This window comes from Phyllostomus discolor, chromosome 2, assembly GCF_004126475.2.
Source record: "Phyllostomus discolor isolate MPI-MPIP mPhyDis1 chromosome 2, mPhyDis1.pri.v3, whole genome shotgun sequence".
Lineage (NCBI taxonomy): Eukaryota > Metazoa > Chordata > Mammalia > Chiroptera > Phyllostomidae > Phyllostomus > Phyllostomus discolor.
The window spans coordinates 147,378,882-147,384,362 of record NC_040904.2 but is presented as its reverse complement, the minus strand read 5'-3'; the positions used below and the strand labels follow the sequence as shown (position 1 = coordinate 147,384,362).

Genomic DNA, 5,481 nt, shown 5'->3' with positions numbered 1-5,481 from the left:
ACTTATAGCTAAACACATTAAAAAACAAAAATGTTATTTGATAAAAACTTATCTTTACAACTTAGGAAAACCTATATTAACAACCTAGAGAACTAGAAAAAGAACAAACTAAATCCAAAGCTGGCAGAAGGAAGGAAATAAGTACTGGCTGCTGTAGCTCAGTGGATTGAGCATGGGCTGCAAACCAAAGCATCACAGGTTCGATTTCTAGTCAGGGCACATGCCTGGGTTGCAGGCCACAGCCCCCAGCAACTGCACATTGATGTTTCTCTCTCTTTCTCTCTCTTTTTCCCTCCCTTCCCTCTCTAAAAATAAATAAATAAAATCTTTTAAAAAAAGAAGGAAGGAAATCATGATTAGAAGAGTGACTGAAATAAATAATAAAAAATAATAGAGAAAATAAAAATGAAAACTTCGTTATTCAAATAGTTCAAGAAAGTTGAGAAAATTTTTAGCTGAATTGACTAAAAAAGAGAGAGAGAAGATTAAAGTTACTAAAAACAGACATGAAAGTGAGAACATTAGGGGGCGAAGACCATGGAGAAGACCTGCGGCCGCAGAAAAACCTGAAACAAAAAGTTGCTACTGAATAACCTCAGGAGGCTGCAGTTGCTGAGGATGATGTGACAGAAAGTGGGTTCCAACCACCCAAAGTGTCTGCCTTTCCTTTTAGTTTTAGCATTTCAGAGATTAAGAAACACAATGGTGACACTTACTGTTCACACGGTGGAAAGAGCAGCAGTGGAAGGAAAAGTTGGCAGCTAAAAAAAACTTTAAAAAGAGAAAGAGGCTCTTAGTGATAAAGCTTCACCAAAGCCTACACCCCAGACCATTCACAATCAGTGAGTGTATGATGAAACCAGAGTAGAATCTAATGATGATGAGGTTGCTTATGATGAAGCTACAGATGAATTTGTTTGTCACGTCAACAAACCTCTTCCAAGGTTCTCATTACAACATCAGATAGATCTCATGGGAAAACAGTATGACTCTGTGAACATCTCTCCACAATTATACAAAACTCACATGTTTATTATAGAGAAAGGCCAGTGCTGAAAAAAATTATTCCACAGGGCATCTCAAGAGATTTCACATATCTGACCATTATTAATGAATATTGTAAAACACCAAATGGATTAATTCTGAGTCACGTGCCAAATGGACCAACTGTTCAAATCAACAGTGTTCACCTGTGTAAACAAATTAGGAAAAGAGGCAAGAACTCCACAGAATACATACCTGAAATGATTCTGAATAATTTTACAACATGGCTGGGTCATTCTTTTGGACAATGTTTGCATTCCTCTCTCCCCATAATATTCAGTTTACTGGGATGAAGTTTGCCACATTCCACAGTCAATGGGATATATCTTCTTCAGTTTTCACAGATACATATTCAAGAGTGAAAAGAAAGTCGGAGTTCAGGAACTTGGGCCATGTTTTACCTTAACATTACAATCTTTTTAGTATTGGATTATGCTGAGTGAGTCTACCTTGAATTTGTTAGAGAAGACTCCTCAAAAAAGCTTTCAGTGATTTCATATACCTTTTTTCATGGCCGAACAAATTACCAAGTGCCATGGATTACTACTTACTGTTTTTAAGAAATATAATTAAAAGCCATTTTGGTGACAGTTTAAAAAAAGAAAGTGGGAACAGCAGAGCTGATTCTACATAAATAAAAAAGATCCTAAGAGACTAATAACAATTGTACACCAGCAGATTGCATACCCTAGAGGAACTGGACACATTCCTAGAAATCCTAAACCTATCCAAATGAAATCACAAAGAAATTGAAAATCTGAATAGACATCTCTAGAAAAGAGATTGAATTGGAAGACTGATATCTCCCAACAGAGTAAGGTCAGAGACTGAGGGCTTCACCAGTAAATTTCACCAAATATTTAAAGAACTAGCACCACTGTTTCACAAATTTTACCCCAAATGATGAACACTTCTCAAGTCATTCTGTAAGCCCCAAATTATCCACATACTAAAACTAGATAATGATATTACAAAAAAAGCTACAGACCAATGTCCCTTACAAATACTGATGCAAAAATTTCCAACAAATACTAGCAGAGTACAACATATTAAAAAGGTTATGTGCGGTGATCACATGTGATTTCTTTCTGGAATGCAAAGATAATTTAACATAAAAAACCCAATCAGTGTAATATGACACATTTACAAAATGAACAGGGAAACCCTACCCACTGGGGAGGTGCAGCTTTGTTGGTTAGAGAATCATATCATACACTGAAATGTCACAGGTTTGATTCCTGGTCAAGGCACATACCTATGTTGCAAGTTAGATAGATCCCCAGGTGGGGCATGTATGGGAATCAGACAATTGATGTTTCTTTCTTACATTGATATTTTTCTCTCTTCCTCTCTCTCTAAAAGCAATTAAAAAATGTCCTTGGGTGAGGATTTAAAAAAATTTAAGGGGGGAAAACCACATAATAATCTCAACAGATACAAAGAAAAAAACTGACAAAATTAAACATACTTTCATGATAAAAATAAATACTCAACAAACTGGAAAGAGAGGGAAACTACCTCAACAAAATAAAGCCATATATAAAAAATTCAAAGCAAACATCATATTCAATAGTGAAAGACTGAAAGCTTTTTTCCTAAAATCAGAACAAGGCAAGAATGCCCCCTTTCATCACTCAGTGTAGTATTGGAAGTCCTAGCCAGAGAAATTAGGCAAGAAAAAGAAATAAAAGTCATCCAAGTTGGAAAGAAAATCATAAAATTATCTCTGTTTGTGGTGGTATTATCTTATAAGTAGAAAACTTTAAAGATTTCATAAACATGCACAATTAAAATTAGTATAAAATAGAGCCAAATACTAGGACACAAAGTCAATAAGCAAAAATCTTGTATTTCTACAACACTATAAAAATAGTTCTTAATTAAAAAAAAATTCCACTTACAGTAGAACCATGAAGAATAAAACACTTAGAAATTAACCAAGGAGGTAAAATATTTGTACAATGAAAACTTCAAATCATTGCTTAAATAATTAAATATGTAAATTAATGCAAATATATCTCATGTTTATGCCTAAAACTTAAGGTGCTGCAATTACTCAAAAAATAATAAAACCTACAGATTCACTGTAACCCCTATCACTTACCCAATAACATTTTTTTTAGAAATTTTGTTGACCATGACAGGTGGCCCCTGGCAGAAGAAAGGTAGTAGTTGATGTTGGTCTGTACCTGCCAGGAGAGCCCAGAGCCAGCACACCTGGTGAATAGTTTCATATCACATTGAAGAAACACCCAACCATCTCCATAAACGACACAGTCAAGGGGTAGACTCAATGGGTGCCAGAGCCATGTTGAAGTAAGTCCTACTCTGTGGTGTGGGCCCCTACATAAATGATCCTGCATGGTTGTTGCAGCCAGACCTTGCAGTCAGTAAGTTTAGGTGTAAATCCCTCCTGGTGATATGCCAGTAGAATCAATGCTCAAGTACCAGAGAAGGGTGTACACAGCCCATACAGGGGTGGGGTGCCCTTGGAGTGGCCATCTTGGATGAATGGTTAAGCTGTGTCACTGGACCTCATAGGATACTTTCTGCATTAGGCAACTCTATCAAGCCTGGGAGATGTAGGAGCTCTACTTAATTCATAGAAACAAACACAGAAGGCTGCCAAAATGAGAAGACAAAGAAAAATATTCAGAATGAAAGAACAGAACAAAATTCCAGAGAAAGAGCTAAAGAAAATAGAGACAAGCAATCCACTAGATACAGACTTCAAAACATTGTTTATAAGGATGCTCAATGAACTTAGGGGAAGAGCAGATGAACTCAAAGAAAACTTCAACAGCATAAAAGGACATGGAAACCATAAAGAAGAACCAATCATAAAGGAAGAATACATGAACTGAAATGAAGAATAATTTACAGTGAATCAACAGAACATTAGATGAGGCAGAGAAACAAATCATCAATTTGGAATCTAGGGAAGTAAAAAACAGAACAACAACAGCAAAAAAAATGAGGATCGTGCAAGGAGCCTCTGGAATAACTTCAAGTGTACCAACGTTCACATCATGGGATTCCTGAAAAGAGAAGAGAAAGAGCAAAATGTTGAAAACCTCTTAAAAAAACAATGACAGAAAACTTCCCTAATCTGGTGAAGGAAATAGAAGTACAAGCCCAGGAAGCACAGAGAAACCCAAACAAGATGAATCCACAGAGGCCCACACTAAGACACACCATAATTAACATGCAAAAGTTTAAAGACAAAGAGAAAATCTTAAAAGCAGCAAAAGAAAGACAATTAGTTACCTACAAGGGAGCTCCCATAAGACTGTCAGATGATTTCTCAAAAGAAACTTTGCAGTCCAGAAGGGAGTTGGCAAGAAATGTATAAGTGGTGAAAATTGAGGACCTACAATCAAGATTGCCCAGCAAAACTATCATTTAGAATTGAAGGAAATAAAGAGCTTCCCAGATTAAAAAAAAAAAAAAAAGAAAATGAAATCAGTTCATCACCACCAAACCAGTATTACATGAAATGTTAAAGTGTCTTCTTTAAGAAGAAAAGGAAGAAAATAATAAAAAATATGCACAATAAAATGGCTCCAAATACATATCAACAATTGAATCTAAATAACAAAAAAAATGAACAAGCAGAACAGAAAAAGACTCATAGATACAGAGGACATTTTGGTGGTTGCCAGATTAGAAGGAGGTCAGGGTGATGGGTGAAAAAGTTGAAGGGATTAAGAAGTACAAATTGGTAGTTACAGATTAGTCATGGGGACTAATAACTATGTATGGTGTCAGGTGAGTATGAAATTTATTGGGATGATCACTTAGTAAGTTTCATAATGTATAATCACTAGGTTGTGCACCTTAAACTAATATAATATTGTATAGCAACTCTAGCTGAAAAATCATTTAAAGAAATATGAATAATAAAATGGCAAGAAATACGTATCTATCAAGAAGACCCTTACATATGCTGTCTAAAAGAGCCTCACTACACACACACACACACACACACACACACAGACTGAAAGTAAAGCAATGGAAAAAGATATTTCATGAAAATAAAAATGAAAAAAAAACTGAGGTAGCAATACTTATACAGACAAAATAGACTTTAAAGCAAAGACTATAACAAGAGACAAAGAAAGACCCCACAATTCCACTTCTGGGTGTTTATCTGAAGAAACCCAAAAGACTAAATTGAAAATACATATATATCTATTTGTTTATTGCAGCATTATTTCCAATAGCCAAAATATGGAAGCAACTTAAGTGTCTATCAACAGATGAATGGATAAAGAATAAGCAGTGAATATATACAATGGGGTATGAATCAGCCATAAAAAAAAAGAATGAAACTTTGTCACCTGTAACAACATGGATGGACATAGAAGGTATTGTGCTGAGTGAAGTAAGTCAGGGAGAGAAGGACAAGTGCCATATCATTTCACTTTTTTTGGACTA

At 35.4% G+C, this 5,481-nt stretch overlaps 1 pseudogene; it reads left to right on the top strand.

Moving 5' to 3' along the window:
• Positions 1-506: 506 nt before the first annotated feature.
• Positions 507-1,467, top strand: LOC114512924 (annotated as a pseudogene).
• Positions 1,468-5,481: the final 4,014 nt, after the last annotated feature.